The sequence below is a fragment of the Euprymna scolopes genome, chromosome 23 (genome assembly GCF_053919585.1).
Source record: "Euprymna scolopes isolate OS-2025 chromosome 23, ASM5391958v1, whole genome shotgun sequence".
Taxonomy (NCBI): Eukaryota; Metazoa; Mollusca; class Cephalopoda; order Sepiida; family Sepiolidae; genus Euprymna; species Euprymna scolopes.
Window position 1 is genome coordinate 102,960,834 of NC_136504.1, and position 20,282 is coordinate 102,981,115.

Consider the following 20,282-nt stretch of genomic DNA (forward strand, 5'->3'; position numbering starts at 1 on the left):
TCCAAAAATGCAAAAAAATAAGAGTAAAATTTAACCCAGAAAAATTAGAGATGGGACTAAACGCGATCACTTTTATGGGGCATCACATCACCAAAGATGGCATTAGAGTCGACCTAGAAAAAGTGAAGGCTATCATTGATATGCCAGCACTAGGAAACGTTGGAGCTTTCCGCAGATTCATTGGCATGACAAACTACCTAGGGAAATTTATTCCAAATCTTGCAACAATGACGAAACCCTTCCAGAACTTGTTCTGTGGACATGGTCAGATTTACAACAAGCAGCTTTCTGCATTTTAAAAGAAGCAATCACAAACTCACCCATCTTTATGTACTACGACCCCTACAAGGAACTGACTCGAGAATGATGCATGTGAGTATGGGTTGGGAGCAGCAGCGCTAACACAAATTTACAAACCAGTTGCATTTGCAAGTAGATTCCTATCAGATGCCAAACAAAAATATGCACAAATTGAGAAGGAGATACACGCAGTTGTATACGGCTAAGCAAGCCAGAGTCAGAAAAATGAACGTCAGTGAATAACCTGACAATACAATCGATACAAGATCACAAACTCAGAGAGATTCACCAAAAGACAGTTGAGGACTCCAACATGAGAGCACTGGCAGAAATAATCGCTAATAACGGGAATTTTATCGTCACGTTCAACGAATTTTATCCCGTTGCACGAGACTAAGTGTTTTAAAAGAAATTTAATCACAAAAAAAGGCCAAGGTAAACCGGTATGAATTTTATCAGAAAGAAAAATAGGAAACGAAGGAAATGTATAGTTCGGCTGGGCTGCCAAATCAGTCCCTCTGGCGGTTCATAAAGAACACTTATAACAAATATACTTTTTACTTGCTTTTTTTTCTTTTTGACATATCAAAGTTCGCAAAACCGTTCTGGCGTTTTCGTTCGAAGGTCGCAACACCGTTCTGGTGTAAAGCAGAGGCCGCAAAACTACTCTGTCGTAATTCCAAAGTCGCAACACCGCTCTGGCGTTTCTAACACCACTCTGGCGTTTTCAAAAAACCTAATACAGCTCTGGCGTTTTCCTCTTCTTCTCTCAGTCTGTTGTGTTTGTTTTTCTTCTTCCTTTTATCGAATATCGCGAGACACAGCACCAGATTCACCGAGAGAGGGGGAGAAAAGAAGGGGATAAAGAGAGAAGAAAATACACCAATTAGAGGGGGGAAAGGAAGAGGAGGTAAATAAAAAAAAATAAAAATAAAATTTCTACACTAAAAGGTTGCCGGATGAGAAGGAAAACCTGCCTAACTCGATCAAACTGTATTTCGATTACAGAGATGAACTCCCTGTACAAGATGGACAAATACTGCGAGGACTAAGAATAATCATACCATGTGCTATGCAGATCAAGATGAAACAAAAAGCACATTCTGGCTACCAAAGTATAAATACATGCCTGCGAAGAGCGAGGGACCTCATATTTTGGCCAGGAATGTCTTAAGAGATTAGACAATACATTGAAGCCTGTGGCACCTGTGCAACCTTTGCAGACAGCCAGTCAGCATGAGCAGAAATCATAGTAACAAGGACGGAAATAGCAGCGGAAGGAAACAGCCAGTTTACCATAGTGGACAGACATAGTAGTTTCTTCGAAATTGACAAACTGGATACACCCACATCAGAAGCTATGATTGAATACTTGAAAGCGCATTTCAAATGCTATGAAATTCCAGAGGTACTGACATCTGACAATGGTCCTTAGTTTTCGTCATATACATTCAGAAAATTTGCAGGGAAATAGCTGTTCAAACATGGAAAAAATATCACCAGGCACAGCCAAGCAAATGATGCTGCCGAAACAACAGTAAAAATAACCAAACGCCTCTTCCACAAATGCAAAGCGTCAGAAAAAGATCCATTCTTAGAACTATTGAACCCATGCAACGTGCCAACGGAAGTACTATGCACCAGCCGAGCACAAAACCCCTTTGGTAGAAGGGCAAGGTCAATATTGCCAACTGTCAAATTAAAAATTAAGCCCCTCTACCAACACTCAACTGATGGAGCATGCAGAAAACAGGAGAGAAGGATTAGACACCATGAGACAGGGAAAGAGTTAAAAGACCTCAGTGTCAGTGACAATATTCGAGTCCAGTCATCCAATCCCTTAAAAGTGGAAGGAAGCAAGAGTCCGAAAACGAATGATTGGTAGGCCATATAAAGCAGAAGCGGACAACTATACTGATTCCTGCATAAAACGCCTGAGTCAAAACCCTACTTCTCAGGACACCATCAGACTACACACATAGCTGATGCTAACCCTCAGTCCCAAATACAGCCTGAAAAACCATACTACAAAGAAAAAGGATTGCACAAGAAAACGAGTCAGCTGAAGAAAGCATTTATGAAAAGAATAACAGCTAACAGCTGACTATGCGTTCAGGATGTATTATTCAGAAACCTGCATGCTACAACGAATGAACAATCCACCCTCCCCAATGTTGTCATTCGAAACTCTATCCCTACCCCTTCCACCTAAGAAGAAAACAAAATGAAATAACAGCCTCCCTCATGAGGGGAGATGTTATGTATAACCAAACCCTCACCACTGTCGTCTATAGGTTTCTTCCCTTTCTACATAACTCTCGTATAAACAAGAGAGGACTTCTCCTTGTAAGATGGCCACCGGATAAAGCTGTGATTTCACTTAGTTCTGTGTCGTCTTCATCATGATACAAACCAATGAATAAAAAAGTATGAATGTCCGATTAAAAAATATTCTAAAATTATATTATTTTTTTCTGGTTTTTGGATTCTTGTCAAAAGATGTGTATTTTAAGAAAATATTAATGCTTACCATATACACAATAACTTTGATCGAAATGTTAGATAAGTGAGCACAAAAACTGCTTTTTTGGCACCGTAAAATGGGGTAACTCTGACCACCCGGGGTGACTTTGAAGCGATTAAAATAAAAAAGATAAAAAAAAAAATGGGTAAATAACTCCGCAGCAAATATTTGCTGCTGCGCCACAACGAGTCTGTAAAATTATGAAATCGTATAGAACCTGGAAATTATATTTAAAATTCAGAGATCATATATCTTACTTACTCATTATCATTTTAATTTATATTTATTTTAAAAGATCAAAGTCACCCAGGATGGCCAGTGTCACCCCAGTTTATGGTATTTGTTTTAACATTTAAAAAATCTTTTTTCTGTCCACACTTACCTATTATGTCGCTAGAGAATTTTAACCAATTAGCAGAATCTTAATGTAGAAATAATATTGGTAAATTTTTACTTTCTAACCCAGCGTAGTTTACTCCTAAAATATTCCAAATCTATATTACGTTTCAAATATTCACATATATATAAGGAATTAAAAAAATGATAATATTTTAAGATTTTACTATATAAATTCAACATAGAATAAGCCAGTAAGCTGTTAACGAGAGATGTAATCCGTCTATTTCCAATTTTTGTGGCAGGAAAGATTTATATCGTATTTTTGCTATCTTGCATTTTTGTTAAAGGGATTAGAACCCACGCATTTTACTATTCTGCACTTTCATCTTATAATTTAATATAAAAAAAACCTTATCTCTTTGGTAATATTAATTTGTTTGTTGTCTAAACTAAAAGAAATTCTCCTTTTCTATATTAAATTGTTAGGTAAAAATACAAATTAATAAGCAATGACCCATTTCCTTACTTTAAGAATGGCTTTCAAGCTAATAAGTTTATTATTAATGATGGTATTTTAATCTAAGAAAATATACATTTAACAAAATCTAACAGCACAGAGATTTAGTTATATTTGAAAAAATTCATTTTATTTCTTCTGATAAATACTTTTTGCAATTAACTCGTCAGGTGACTCATCTTTCACAATGTCGTCTATCATTCTCTTTCCCTTGTAAAAATATTTACTTATATACAAAAGAATTATCAATACCATATGTTCCATTCTTAGCGCAAGACTTTAAAAACAAAAATTTTTGTATGTTCAACTAAGAAGTGCAATCCTACAAACCCTACAAAAAATGCGTTTCAAAATAGACTCATTTTCTCATCAGGGGCAAGCTTACATTTGAATTAATTGATGGTTGCTTGAAATATTTTCTGGAAAATATAAAAAAGTTTTTAAGCAGTATTAAGAAAAATTGAAAGAAATTGAAAATAATCTTTTTGAAGGAGTTTGAGTAATTTGTTTGCAAGTTTTAGAAAATTGTAAAATTGATACGTTTTAATTCACAGTTCAAAAATTCAACGTACAAGTTACATCACAAAAGTAAATAAATTGTGCACAGGAGCAGATATGGAAGAACATAACATAGATAAAATATATGTAAAATTCCATTTATTCCCTCAAACAATATATCAATTTTAAACCTAAGCTTGCAAAACAGTTTCGACTATAAAAAAAACTCTTAAAAAAATCCTTTCAACTCACAATTTTAATACCACCCTATTTCAGCACTTCCTTAATACACTTTCTTAATACATTGTATATAAAACACATGCAATTTTAAGTCGCATAACCACAATTTAATGGCCGAGTAGAGTTTCTTGTAAAAATGTTGAATAAATAATGACAGAGTCGCTGCAATATGAAAACACCTCTAAAGCACTGATCTCTCCCTTCTGCTTTACTTCTAATTAAATGACTTCATACTTTCGATGGGTGCACCTTATAAACCACCATATACATCACGCAAGTTGTGTCGCTTAATCACAACACAAAATATGACAAGGTTGGTCTTTGTAGGGTTCTGATCCCTAATCCATGATACCGAATATGACATGTATTACTCACAGGACTGTACCAGTGACAAAATCCTTTGTATGCCTAACTTCAAATGGCTACACTTGCAAATGTAATGACCTCTCAGGTCACTGGTTGCTTAATCTAAGAACACCCAAAGTACTCTTAACTAGCCACAATTGATTATTCATCCATGCTGTGCTATAGTTTTACAGCACACAGATGTAAAAAAGAATTGCACTACCACAAGGTTAATATCTCGTCTTTGATATCACCCCTTTGCTCTATACAGAAATGCTATAAAAGTGTTATATTTAGAGAGGTGGGTCGGCCCCAAAACAGTTATATTTAATATAGTGGGAGATATTTTTCTTATAACGCCTGTTATATATGTATAAATTGTATGTATGCTGTTTAGTCAGAGGATATGATATCGATCTAGAAACTGAGGCATGGTGTATCAGAGTTATCACACGGGTATATATTACAGTTCATATTTAGTTAAGGTATCATTTTCTTATAAAAATAATAATATATGCTTCATACTTTCTTTCTTCACGAGTTCTTTTATCTTCAATGCTGAGCTCCGTGATGAAACATGAAACGACCAACCATAACCAATTGAGACCTCTCTTCTTTCTTCTTTTGTGAAACCACTGAACAACACTTTATATTTTTAAAATATGAATTTATTTCAGTTGTCTCAAATGGTCTTCACAGAGTCTGCATTTCGTCTACATGCTGATTCTTCACAGCCTCGCTTCTTGGCTTCAAGTACATCTATTCACTCTCGTGACTAAATTCCAACTCTTGACTAAACTTCCCGGCCTCCTGATCTCAGTTCCGTTATGTCATCATTCAAAAAGCACATGTATCCCTAATGTGTTACCTTTCCATGTTTGCCTTCCCAAGGTTATTTTGTTTATTTAACCTAGCTAATTTATGTAAACATCTTCAGCTAAAACCCATTGCTACACTTTATTCTATAAACAATAAATAACTCTCAATATAAACTATTTTAAGAATATCATTGAATAGATAGCTAAATAGATAGATAGATTGATAATAACTAATTAATTTTTTACAATATTAATTATCCAACAAAAGATCTTTGCCAAATGAACATTACAAATCAAGGAAGATACAAAAATGAGCATTGATTATGATATATATACATTATATAAAGAACAAAGATTACAATTTAAATAGTTTGACTGTCTACAAACGATGAAAAATGGGTTCCTTTTTCTCAACCACTTTGCTATTTTTAGATTTCTTTTCCTTCCTTTTCCATTACACTGTCTTACACAACAATCGGACAGTAGTAATTTAAGTCTTTCTACGAGATGGAGGAAGAATTTTTTCACCATGATACCTTGTCTCCTTCTTTTACTGAGCAACATTCACATGAAGTGCAAGTTTTTAGAATATTTTTTTCAGAAATAATATTTCTCTGATTAGTTTTTTTTTTCGTAAATTTTCTCCATTTCTTTTCGTATTCATTTTGAACTTTTTTCCAGTTTTCATTAGGGGAATTTATTTGTCATGATTGCAGAATATTGATTATGGCTTTTTTTTCTATAGGGCTGAATCTTTGTTTGGCCAGACACTCTATCAGAAGTCAGCAAAGGACTGGCTGAAACTATACTCAAACTCTCTTGAGACTCCCTTCAACTGCCCCGAAACTCTCTCCCACTACTTAAAGCAGTTTTTGTAGCATTTTTTAAATCAAAGATTAGGGTTGGTGTGGTAATCCCAATTCTCTCCTGTAACCAATCAAAGCTAGCTAAACAACCCCCTTATCTACAGCCAAGGATGTATAACTCGTCTCTAATATAAGTACAACCTGTTTACAGTTAATGCTGATGTAAAGATCAACAACACATTAACCGTCTTATAGCCAAAGTGAATATGATATAAACGCTACAATCTTTATATTATTTCATCTCGATATTCCATATCTTTATAGAAAATAATCTACTGCACCTGCATAGGTGTTTAACTAAAGACAAAACAATTATTTCATCTCGATATTCCATAGAAACAAATCACAACAATCCATGTGATCATAAAAGAGTATAAAAACTTGGGGAAAAGTGATAGGCCTTCACTTCAGTTTAAAACTGAAGTGAAGGCCTATCTTTTTCATTTAATATACTTTCATAGAAATGTTTCTGTTATGTCACAAAACTATTTTCTTTGCGTCACAAGTGTCACACTCATACATTAATTCCATAGCTAATCTAATATACTGAAACAACGGGCCACGGGTAGTCTAATATTATTTTAAATATCTTAAAAGTTTGGCAACAGATAAACCATACTTACTTAAATAAACGTTATTTTAAATAATATGCGATTAAAAATAAAAAAAAATCAATTGATAAAACGTTTAATTATTTTTATACAAGAATAAAAAAGCATTGGAAATGCAAAAGGATATAGGGATGGTATGCCAAAAAGTATACAGACAAGATAGCTATGAATGGCTAGGCACATGGAAATAGAATTGCATCCAAAGTATAGCCCTATAGCTTTTCTCCAATCTTCATTCCGTGCCATCATTACGGTTAAAATCGTTCTAATGTAATTATATTCGTTGTCATTAAAATTGTTTGTCATTAAAATTGTTTGTCATTAAAATTGTTTGTCAGGTCTTCTTTCACAAATGTTATTTTTTTCGTTAAACAAAATTCTTTTTGAGCCTTTTATTATGCAAATTACTTCTCTCAACTTTACTTTTATGGCCACCTGACACAATGACAGGGGGACCTATCTCCAAACTTCTCTTCCAAAATAATTATTAAAAACGTATAATAAATGTAACATGAAGTTTTTAAAAATTTTTATTTTCAAAGTCAAGTAAAATAACGTGTTGTTGATGTATTATTGGCAGCTCAGAAACTATCGCTTACCTTATTTTGTCCTTCAATCTTCATCTCAAATGGATGAGCAATATTTGAAAGAAAATGCTGTATCCTTTGTGTATTGTTTTGTTCGAGCAGTAGCTAGGTATTAAATTCTCTTTCCATTTACTTCTTGGTGTCATTTCACTAATAAGAGTGCCGGAGGTAAATGTCTTCCTACACTTATAATTTTTCTCATAAGTTGAGGTGGTGATGGGGTATCTTACCAGATGCTAGACATTCACAATATCTCAATCAGTACATTAATTTTATGATGATTTTTTTAGTATAAGTATTATCCTTTGTTTGGCTGCTATCATTTGCATACAAGGGACTAACACAGCTTTTTTAACCCATACACTTTACACTTTAAAATATTTTTGCATAATTTTAGGTGGTGAGGAGGTATCTTACCAGATGCTAGACATTCACAATATCTCAAAGTATGCTAGAATGTTTGTCTAAGATAGATTAAATAAAAAAAGATTAGTAACTGTATTGCAAAAATATTTTAACTTTTTAATTATGTTAATTTGACTTTTTTACGTATAAGTATTATGGTTTGTATGGATGTTATTGGTACTCACAAAGATTTAGTTTTGTCACCAGTATGTGTTAACAGATGACGCGACAAATGTTCCTTCTGAGTAAAAGATGAACCACATATTTCACAAGAATGTGGTCTGTCTCCCGTATGCGTTCGCATGTGACGTGACAAATTTGATCGGCGTGCAAAAGAAAAACCACATACGTCACAAGAATGTGGTTTGTCTCCTGTATGTGTTAGCATATGGCGTGACAAATTTGAACTATGGGCAAAAGAAGATCCACACACTTCACAAGAATGTGGTTTGTCTCCCGTATGTGTTCGTAAATGACACTCCAATTGTGTCTTCCGTGCAAATGAAGAACCACATACTTCACAAAAATGTGGTTTCTCTCCAACATGTGTTTCCATATGACACAGCAAATGACGTAACCAAGTTGACCTATGTGAAAATGAAGAACCACATACTTCACAAGAATGTGGTTTGTTTCCTGTATGTGTTGGCATATGCCGCAACAAAGTTGACTTTCGTGCAAATGAAGAATCACATACTTCACAAGAATATGGTTTGTCTCCTGTATGTGTTTTGATATGTCGCAACAAAGTTGACTTCTGTGCAAAAGAAGAGCCACATACTTCACAAGAATGTGATTTGTCTCCTGTATGTGTTGCAGTATGACGCAACAAACTTGACTTCTGTGTAAAAGAAGAACCGCATACTTCACAAGAATATGGTTTGTCTCCCGTATGTGTTGTGATATGACGCAACAAGCCTGACTTTTGTGCAAAAGAAGAACCACATACTTCACAAGAATATGGTTTGTCTCCTGTATGTGTTCGTATATGACACACCAAGCTTTCCTTCCGTCCAAAAGAAGAACTACATACTTCACAAACATATGTTTTGTTTTTTATATTTTTTTGCATATTATTGTAGATAGTAGGCAATATTTCCAAAAACGTTTTCATGAAACTGACTTTTTTATCAGTGCTAATTTTCCCCTCATTTCAGTTTCACCAAGTAGCAGAATTCATTTTATTATTTTAGAATTATGGATAGTATATTTTAAATAGTCCATAGTATTTTCATTTCTTTAATAATTTTAGATGTTAGATTCTTTTACTTATTAAAGTTAAAATTGGTTTGTGTCATATCACATAAGAAACACATGTATGTTAAATATGTTTGATATATATTTTACCAGATGTGATCAGTTCCAATCCAATAATTTTCTTTTCGTTGTTGCAAATTCTGCAAATATAAAATAATTTTATATTTATATATTTCATGTAGTAAAATTGAATTTTTATGTTGATTCATATTGAAAAGTTTACAAATTCTTTGCTGTTGAAAATAGAATCAGAATATTTTCATGCAATACTGGTTTGTTGAAATGAATGGCTTTTTTCTTTGCAGATATTAAAGTTCAAAATCTTTATATTTCTTAAGTTTTGAGATGAGAATTGATTATTCATATTTGGATTCTGGGGACTATTGTTCTCATCTTGAAAGTTATTTTAGCAACGTTTCTGTCTTTTACCTCTGAATTTGGTAAAGTTTTAAATACCTCGAAATTCCATTTTCAATCTTGTTGAGGACTGAACTTCAAAGGGATGTAATTTACAACTTACTTATTCAGTTGTAAATCACATTCTTTAAAATGATGCAGGTTTAATCAATAGTGTGTGTGATCAAAAATACAATTGCTAATTACCTAGGACTTCCACCCAGTCATGGCTGTTGGAATGTTTGTCAAGTGTACTGTTTCTCAAACTATATAATTAACCGTGTAAATCATTTGTATTGCTCGCTTACATTATTTTAACTTATTGGCTATAAAACAATTAATATTGGAACAATATTGCTGGACAAACATATTGAATTAGGTAGTTTTAGACCACAGAATAAACAAACATATCTAATTTATTTGGATTCAAAACGAAAATATAAAAAATCATCTTGATTTTTGTGAGACTTTCTTTTAAAGATTTTTTGTTGTTGGAGTCTTTTTATGATTGCAACCCCATGTTGCATCACTGGTCAGCCATTTCTTAAAGATCAAATTGAATACATCTTTTCCATCTTTTATCAGTCTTGCTTGACATAATTCGTTTTGAAAATGTAAATAACGTGGAAGACATCTGTTTGGAAGATCACAGAAGAACCTATAAAAAGGTGCACTAATGCTGAACATTAATCAACATCATCAACTTGATATCTTCAATAACAACTGCAGCAAAATAGTTTTCTGTATATAATAACACTCAAAATCTGCAAGAGTCGACACTCAAGCCTTGCTCATTCACACTAACTAATCTAAGTAGCATAGAGTTGCTTTGGAAAATTTTAACATACTTAGGGAAACAAAATGATAGGGTTTATCTCGCGAAGTATTACCCCATATTATTCTTGAGGTTGAGAGAAATGATGTCATTTTGAGGGCTGATGAAAGTATGTGTGTGCGTGCAGTCAGCACCAACCCTATTCAGGGTTTAACTAGCTTCCTCCAAAGGAGGAAGTTTCATGGGAGTATTAAATTCACAAGCGGTCCAGAGTCGCATGTATATCGCCGTTAGGGGAGATGACGACATTAGGTTTTTGCAACTTTTTGCAAGGTGTCGACGTCCTCCTACATACAGCACCTGGAATTCCCAAATTGGTCACTCATTTTAGTAATGACCAGGCTCAATGTTGCTTAACTTCCATGATCTGGCAGGATCCGGTGTGTCAACGTGATTATGCCGTATGCTGACACTAAAGTTGACTGAAAAAAAAGATAAGAGGACGATAGCTAAAAATGCAAGGAAGATAATTACTGATGAAAGTATGGTGCCCCATATCTAAGTGAAACGAACAAACACGTTTAATCCCTATACCAATCGCTAGGGGTTTATCTCCTCTAACCTAAAGATAAGATGAAAGGGAGTGAAATTTACTAGCTTAAATGTATCTAAGTTTCCATCCTCCCTTATGATTATTATAGGAAACATTTGAAAGGCATTCAAACTTCATTACAGACACATGGCTAGAGAGCTAAAAAAGAACTACAGAAGATTTTCTGTCATATATATATATATATATATATATATATATATGACAAATAATGACAAATATATATATATGACAAATGTCATATATATATATATATATATATATATATGACAAATATCTGAATTCCAAATTTCAGGATGTTGAGCATCTTACCGTTTATTCTTTTAAGTACGTTGACATGCACAATTTGTGACAGCACCTGTTTCGTAGAACAGAATCATTCATGTAATTATGTAAATTCTTGAATTTATTCCACCCTTAACTCTCTGTTGCATTCTAAGAAGAACAAACCCTATCAGCTGATCAAGGATTGAACCTTGGTCTCCCGTGCCATAAGCGAGCATTCTATCTTGCCAAATAGGATTGAATACACGTCCTTATTTACCATTTTCTTGCAAGGGTTGTTTATTAATGACAAAAAGAAAACAGGCAATTGCCCACTGATTCGCTGTTATGTACATGCATACAAATGTTCATAAATGCAGTGGAGCAGAGCGAAAGAAAAATAAAAGTTTATTACAATTACAAAGGGAAAGATTGAGCTCAATCTATGATCTCCCCTCACCAAAACTTTCATGAAAAACACTCGTCTGGCCCAAACCACTATCAATAATTTCCCACACTCTTTATCTGTGACTAAACCTAAATGTAGATTGCATGAATAAAGGTTCGTTCTTAGAACTGCACGCCTGTGGAACTCTTTCATTTGCCTGCTTTCCAGCTGACTACAATCTGATTGTTTCAAGTCCAACGTAAACAAGTTCTTGATGAAGCGTCCCCCTAAGTAATCCAATTCATAAAATTCCTACTACTTATGTTTAAGCTACACTCGCACTGACTAATGTATACCCATTACCCCTTATCCTTGAGTGGCCTCTGGGCCTTGATAAGAAGAAATAACAATTAAACATAGAATCAAACATCAAGCAAAATTAGTAATAAGTCACTGTTATTGAAAAAATAATCTCAATGCTTTTAAAACAATTTAAAAAATGCGCAGAGTAAACAACTTTCCAGAGTTTTATCAGCTGAAATAAATTATGAAAGAAACAAATATAATACTCAAACTTTATTATATGCTATATATATAATAGTTATCTACACATACATTTTTTCTAATCCCCATAACTTATCAGAGACATTCAAAATGGGCATCACAGTAACTGATCCATATGCTCTGCTACTAAACCACAAACTCCACTTCTGATGTTCTGGTCTTATTTATATTTTATTTGTAATTATTAATAGTATTTATTTTTTATATAAAAGCAGTACCTCCAAATTAGGTGGAAATCATTAGCCCTGTAGCAGCAGTAGCAGTGATACTTCATGGTTTGAGATTTTGAATATTTGAATGTTAGCTTTGTGCTGTTTGCTGCTAGAAGTAATCTTTCCTTCTAGCTTGCTAAATCAGAGGCCATTTCTTAGGCAAGCTGAGCACGTCACACATTGGATAAAATGGTTAAGCAGCAACTCTCTTTATTTCCAGCTCTTCATGGGACTTAGACCCATTCCCAAAACTTATCTCTGAGGGCCTTTGACAAGGGTGTTGACGAAAATGAGGAGATAAAAAATCAATCAGGACTACCGCTAGACTAATTCAGACACACGCACGTGATCTCTTTTTTCCTCTCACAGAACTGTTTAACTCTTCATCGCTACACACGGATCTATTCTACAAATAACCCTCTTCACCTTTTCTCCACTCTTACTAGAAAAAATAATTATTAAAGTTGTTATAAATGTTAGAATGAGACTTTGCCTTACTATTCTAGATTTTGTCAGATCTGACACTGATACGAATATACAATCTTCAATGGACGTTCATCATCACATGCTACATTTTAGTGGCCTCAGAACACGCAGCTTTCAGCCACTTGGTTATGTTCCTTTTATCTTACCCTGCTTCCCACCACAATCTTTCAGTATTGTTAAACTTCATGTCATCATATTTTCCTTGAATCAAAAAAGTACAATAACAAATAAAAAACAAATTTTACCCTGGTATTTGTCACTAAAAATAAAAACACATGTTATCATTATTGGACTTACTTTTCACTGAAAAGCTAAAAGATTTTAACCAGACACCTTTCACACCCTCCCAAAATAAAGGCTGCAACTCATTTTCAATTGAACACATTTCACTAGAAAGTTGTTATAAATGTTAGAATGAGACTGTGTCTTACTATTCTACATTTTGTCAGATCTGAGCTAATATGAATATTCAACCTTCAACTGACGTTCGTTGTCTCAAGCTACATTTTAGTTACCTCCATGGCATGTATCCTTTGACATCTATGTTGGTTATTTTCGTTTTTCTAAGCTCATTTAAAAAATACTAACCTTCTAGTATCGTTGAAACTTTTGATCTTCATAAAATTTTTCCTTTAATCAAAAAAAGTACAAAAACAAGCAACACATTTTATCTTGAAACTAACCCTAACCACTTTTTTAAGCTTAAGGCATTCTCTCGTTTTTATCAATAATTGAAGCTAATTAATTATAGATAAAAGCGTCCTATGTAAAAATATTGCTTATTTTTTCTTTGTTTTGTTTCGGTAAAATATATCTCATTGAAACATTTTTCAGCATTTCCAGTGAAATGAGATCAGTTGAAAATATATTGCAGCCTCTATTTTGGGTGGGATTGAAAAGTGTAAAAAGTTAAAAATATTTTTGCTTTTCAGTGAAAAATGTGTCTGGTTGCAGAAACGCGTTCCTTTGTTTTTATGTGATCAGTGTCAAGATACCTTGCACAAAAATATTCTAAACTGTACTATCAAATTTTTCAAGCTACATTTTTTTATTGCAATTTAGCAGCATTGACGTTTACACAGGATATTATTAAATTGCACCAAAAATGGTTATGGTGACTGCTTGGTAGTCTGCGGCTGGTCTCATCCATCACAGCCTCATGAATCTGGGTGAAACAAGTATGGCAGAGAAATACTGCCGACAACTTCATGCCATACACCAGAAGCTCCAACATATGTGCTTGAGATTAGTTAATATGAAGGGGCCAATTTTCCTCCATGAAAACGCTCGCCTACATGTCGCTCAACTGACCCTGCAAAAGCTGAACGAATCGGGCTACAAAACTTTGCCTCATCCGCCATATTCACTTGCCCTCTCACCCACCAATTATCACTTTTTCAAGCATCTCAACAACTTCCTGTGCTAAAAATACTTCGAATGCTGAGATGATGCCGAATTGGCCTTCAATGTCTTCATCGCTTCCAGAACTCCGGATTTCTATGCTAATGGGATGAATAAACTTATTTCTCGTTGGCAAAAATATGTCGATTCTAATGGTTCTTATTTTGATTAATAAAGCTAATTATGAAAGTAGTTATGATCTTTTGAAGTTTAACGTCAAAAACGATATTATCTTTGCACCAACCTGATACATATATATTTTTTCATATATATATATATATATATATATATATATATATATATATGCACAGATCATGATGTTATAATCATTAGATCCCTCTGAAAGACGTTAAGGCATTTAAAAATAAATGTTAAAATTTCAACGATATTTTCTTGTGGTTAAGGTTAGAGAAAGACACATTGTGATTTAAGACTTTGAATATTTGGTTTATAAGCTCTATGTAGCAAACTTCTGGCTTGAAAAGACTATATCTCAAAATTCGTTCTAGAACTGTTTGCAACATAGTGCAGAGGTTAGAGTACTCAGGAAAATCAATTGTACAAGTTAAAGGTTTAATGTTCATTTCTCAGTGTGGGTGACCAAAAAAATACAATTGCGAATTACTTAAAACCTCTATCCAGTAATGACTGATGGAACGAGAATATGCTACTCCCAGGAAGTAAATAAAGTTCGTAATTCAGAGAAAGTTTGTTTTGTGATTCGTTTGCAAAGCCATGTACCGACCCATACATTCATGAACAGGGCCAGTGAGAAGAAAGAAAAAAAAAAGAAGGAAAACGGAAGGCTAGGACAGATGTCAGAGGTCACAGGAAATGCACACGTGTCAATTTGTCATATCATGATATCGCATGCCTTATTCTGTGTGTGTGTGTGTGTATGTGTGCTTGTGTCTGACCTAGACACAAAGCGAATTTGGCGGATGTAACTATTCACTATATATTTTTCTCGCCATAACTAAAGACTAAAAAATTAAATACCTGAAAAAGTATACTGAAAAAAAATACAAAACAAAATAACTGCTGATGACGATTAAAGCTGCTTAAAACATAAACACAAAAGAAAAACTTTCCTACACATAATTGCTTTTGTTGAACCTGTCAGAAAAACAAACCCAACATAGAATGCTCGCTATCTAGCTTAGAAAACTAAAACCTACCACTAGGTTTCTGATGTCTTTTTCATCTATAGCAACTGTAAGGAAGGTTTGTTTCTTTTAAAGAATTGAAATTACAGCAAACACGTGCATGTTTTATTTAAAACTAAAGTTGACTGAAAAAAAAAAGATAAGAGGACGATAGTTAAAAATGCAAAGAAGATAATTACTATGCAAAGAACATAGTATTAAAAAATTTTAAAAAGAAAATGTACACAAATTAATCGATTCTTTTTTAAAACTCTAGTTAAATAAATTTCTTTTATGAATTTTGGACGTTGAAAATGCTGTTTTTTTCTCTTGGGATTTGCAAGTGTAAGTAATGTTTGTTTCTTTTAAAGAATTGAAATTACCGCAAACGTGTAGATGTTTCACTTTGCACTAAAGTTGACTCAAAAAATATACAGGGATGATAGTTAAAAATACAAAGGGGATACGTACTACGCAAAGAAAATTATTAAAAATTCTGTATTTGTGCGCTTTTGCAACCGTGCTGAAATAATGACGTTATTATTTTAAAAGCCATTCTTAACATGGGGAGGTATTTTTTAAAACTATTCTGTGCTTCCATCTAACAAATTAATAAATAAAAAAAAGATATCGTAAAGCTAGAATTTAACCAGAAAAATCTATTTTAAAGTAGCACGGTAGTGAAAAATGCACAAGCCCCCAAAATTCTAAAAACAAAAGGTACGTTTACATGAATACTTAACAATGCAAAGAAGATAAGTACTAGGTGTGTCAGAAACTGATCTTACGAATATGTGAAATATATTGAATAATTCGACCCCCCTGTCTTTCGAAGCTTATAACTACTCGAAAAATGTAATTCAATTAAAGGAGCAATGGCCAAGGTTTCATTTAAAAAAATAAATTAAAAAACAACTTGTGTTTAAAAAATTTTTTTTTAAACTTTGGACTTTACAGGTACATTTCTAAAATTTGAATATTTTATTTATTGATCTTTTATCTTCAACTTGTGATATATAAAACCTTGGTGAGTAAATAAATTATTTATTTTTTAATAAACATTTCAAAATGTGGGGGCGTGAATTAAAAAAAAAACGTTTGTCTAAAATATTATATTCGGTTTATTGGAAAGATCATAAAATTTCACATTGACTCTGAAAATATCGTAAAAATTGAAGCAATAGAAAAATTTTGGTAGATTTTTTAAGTTTAAAAATTGAAAAATACTGAGCTCGTAAAATTCAATTAATTTCATTACTGTTTTTTAAAAAAATAATATTTCTATTACTTTTTAAACAACTTTAATAGTTTATTTTGGAAGTATAACCCATAAAGAAAATAAACAACCCACTTTTAAAAGAGAAATTACGAGTTTTTTTTTATATTTTATTCGCAGTTTCGTGCTAGGGGTGGCAAAAATTCCCTAAAAATTCTGATACACCTAGATAAGTACACTTAACAAGCGAATACTCATAATAATGAAGAGAAGTCAGAATGTTAAAAACGCACATTAATTAATAGATTCTTATTTTAAATCTATTAAGTAAAACAAATTTATTTTAAGGATTTTGGACGTTTAAAATGTTTTTCTTTTTTTGGTGCTAATGCATTTACTGATCTGCACTATTTTTTAAATCGTATTTCCAAGTTTAATTAAAGTTTTATGATATATTTTTTATTCAATTGTAAGGTTAAAGTACAGAATGGGTACAAAACACCGTTCCCTCCCCATGTTAAGAATGGGTTTTTTTAAAAAAAAATAATAACGTTATTATTTCAGCACGGATCAATAAGTGCACTAGTACCGTTTTTTTTCTGTTGAGATTTGCGAACATTGATTATTTTTTTTATTTGGCCATTTTTTTTTTTGTTACTTTAAACTCTAAAAGGTTAAAAATTAGGGCACTTGTGTATTTTTGGTACCGTGCTGAAATAACAACGTTATCATTTCAAAAGCTATTATTAACATGGGGAGGGGAGGGTGCTTTGTAAGTATTCTGTGCTTTCACCTAACAATTTAATAATAATAATAATAATAATAATAATAATAATAATAATAATAATAATAAAAAGATACCATGAAACTTGAATTTGACCTGAAAATTATTAAAATAAAATAATTATTAATAATTATTTTAAGTATTTTGTGGAGAAAATCACATTTTAAATAAGTCAAAAGTCCGTAAAACAACGACAAGATGGCAATAAATCGGCTGGTTTTATAACAGACAGCCATCTTGTTGTTTTACGGACATTGGACACATTTTGTGAGAATTTTTTTTTGTTACTTTAAACTCTAATAACGTTATCATTTCGAAAGCTATTCTTAACATGGGGAGGGGAGGTTGCTTTGTAAGTATTCTGTGCTTTCATCTAACAATTTAATAATAATAATGATGATGATAATAATAATAATAATAATAATAATAACAATAATAATAAAAAGATATCATGAAACTTGAATTTGACCTGAAAAAACGATTAAAAAATAGCGTGGTAACAAAAATACATAAGCACCAGAATTAGTTCACCTTTTTTAAAATTCTAAATATATATATATATATATTTTTAGGTAAAAATGAAAGGTAATCTCCATGTAAGCGTGATGATATCTAGTGTAAAAAAATAATTCTGTATCGGCAATAAACATGTTTTTTGTTTAATATTATGAGATGAGGAATCATTTCGACTTCAAAATTATTTTATTTTAAGTATTTTGTGGAGAAAATCACATCTTAAATAAGTCAAAAGTCCGTAAAACAACGACAAGATGGCAATAAATCGGCTGGTTTTATAACAGACAGCCATCTTGTTGTTTTACGGACATTGAACACATTTTGTAAGAATTTTGAATTGGTTGACTTGCCGAGGGTAGGTCGGTGGGGAAGAAAGGAGTGCTGGTAGTTGTGACCAACACGGCCGGTGGTCCGTTAATCAAAGAACCTGAGTGCCTATTCCTTACAAGTTAAATAGACATTCCAGTCACGCGTGAATCTCGTTGACTGAGAGTTGGGGTAGATAAAAGGGGGTGGCCGCTCTACTGTTGTTGTTGTAGTTGTTGCTGTCTTTTAGACAAATTACATTTCGACCATCGTTACCCATTTGTTACTTTTACAAGGAAAGACTGCTTGTAAGCAACGTCGACATTTCGTTGCAAGACTTCAAACGTCTTTTCTCTCCCCCCCCCACTCGTCGGTATGCTAATTCCGACAATTTACAATGTGATTTTCTCCACTTAAAATAGAATATTTTTAAAGTCAAAATGACTCATGTCATAATATTTTTACTGCAGACACGGACTTATTTTTACGCTAAATAATCATCGCGCTTACTTTGGAGATTACCAAATTAAAGAGTTGTCGTTTTCCTAATTTTTAAATCACTATCAAAAACAAAACAAAACAAGAAAAAAACAAGAAAAAAAAAGCAATGTTCATTATGATTATGGGCTTAGTAAATATAGTTATCTCCCTTACATTTTTAACGTATTCTGCAAATTCGCTAAAACCTGGTATTAAATTTATGTAGTAATACTTACTTTTGGTTTTAATCTGCTTTCGATTGACTTTGTATACTTTTATAAGGGAAACAATTACCAAATATGACTGACTCGTGAAGCTAAATTAAAATTTAAAGATGGCGAACGGAAACGCAGGGTCGCAGAAAACAAGAAATAAATTAAAAAAGAAATCATTTTGAAAGAGGACAGATTTCTTTTGTAAATATTATTTATAAAATGAGTATTATTTATCTCATCATTTTAATGTTTACATAAGACAAAAATAGATTACAGGTTTTATCATAGTTAAATTACAACAACTAGACTTTCTTTCGCTTTTAATTAGGAATAGGGATGAGGTTAATTATTTGCTCCCCCACCGAGCAGATGTTATCCGGTGTAAGTCTATAAATGGTCCAGTGGTCCACAAGTAATCTTTTTTACTATAAAAATCTGAAAAAAATCTTTATAATGTACGTACTTGTCACTGCATGAAAATATCATATTCCAAAAATCACGTAAATCGATCAAGTAGCTTTTTTAATTAAGAAAATCAAATATTATGAGATATTTTAGCGAAGAAAACTCTATCTTGTTTTTGAATGATACACTGCTAGCGACACCTATTGGCAATGTTGGGAATATAAGTCCAGAAAGGGGCAGACAATCGACTTTCCACACTATAGAAAAAAAACAAAAAAACTTGGAAAATTAAGACATTTATAAGTTTTTGAGGATGTTGAAAACGAAAATAACGTTTAAAATTCCAGCAAACGAGTAGTTTCCAAGATATGAAGAATTTTACGTAAATTGAGTACCCACACGTTGAGGCTCCTCCAACAAAAATTCGGCAAATATGTATTTCAGCAGCGTAAATTCAAGTTTTACACTAGTGGTGACCATAAAATGGGTGATTATTATACGTTAACTTATTATAAAAAAGTGATACCCCACTTTCTTTAAACTAACATTTCCTCATATCTTGGAAACTACTCGTTTGCTGGAATGTTAAACGTTATTTTCGTTTTCAACATTTAAATTTCTTACAGTATTTCTTTTTATTATTATTATTAAATGTAGTAGGCGAAAAAAATATATAAATAAATGTTCTGTCAGCAACAGTACAACTTCAAAATAGTCAATATCGCCCACCTCCAGAAGAGAGGGAATTCCTGTCCGTGATAACCGTGGTAAAAGAAGACACACTCCAATCGCCAGAAACACCCACACACACA

The 20,282-nt window shown here is 32.7% G+C and overlaps 1 long non-coding RNA gene across 1 annotated transcript; it reads right to left on the reverse strand.

Annotated features, from left to right (window-relative positions):
• Nucleotides 1-4,320: 4,320 nt before the first annotated feature.
• Nucleotides 4,321-19,375, reverse strand: LOC145246081 (uncharacterized). Its single transcript, XR_013863073.1, has 2 exons — nucleotides 19,087-19,375; nucleotides 4,321-9,447 (listed from the first exon to the last, which is right to left on the reverse strand). It is a non-coding gene; the product is annotated as an uncharacterized LOC145246081 (long non-coding RNA).
• Nucleotides 19,376-20,282: the final 907 nt, after the last annotated feature.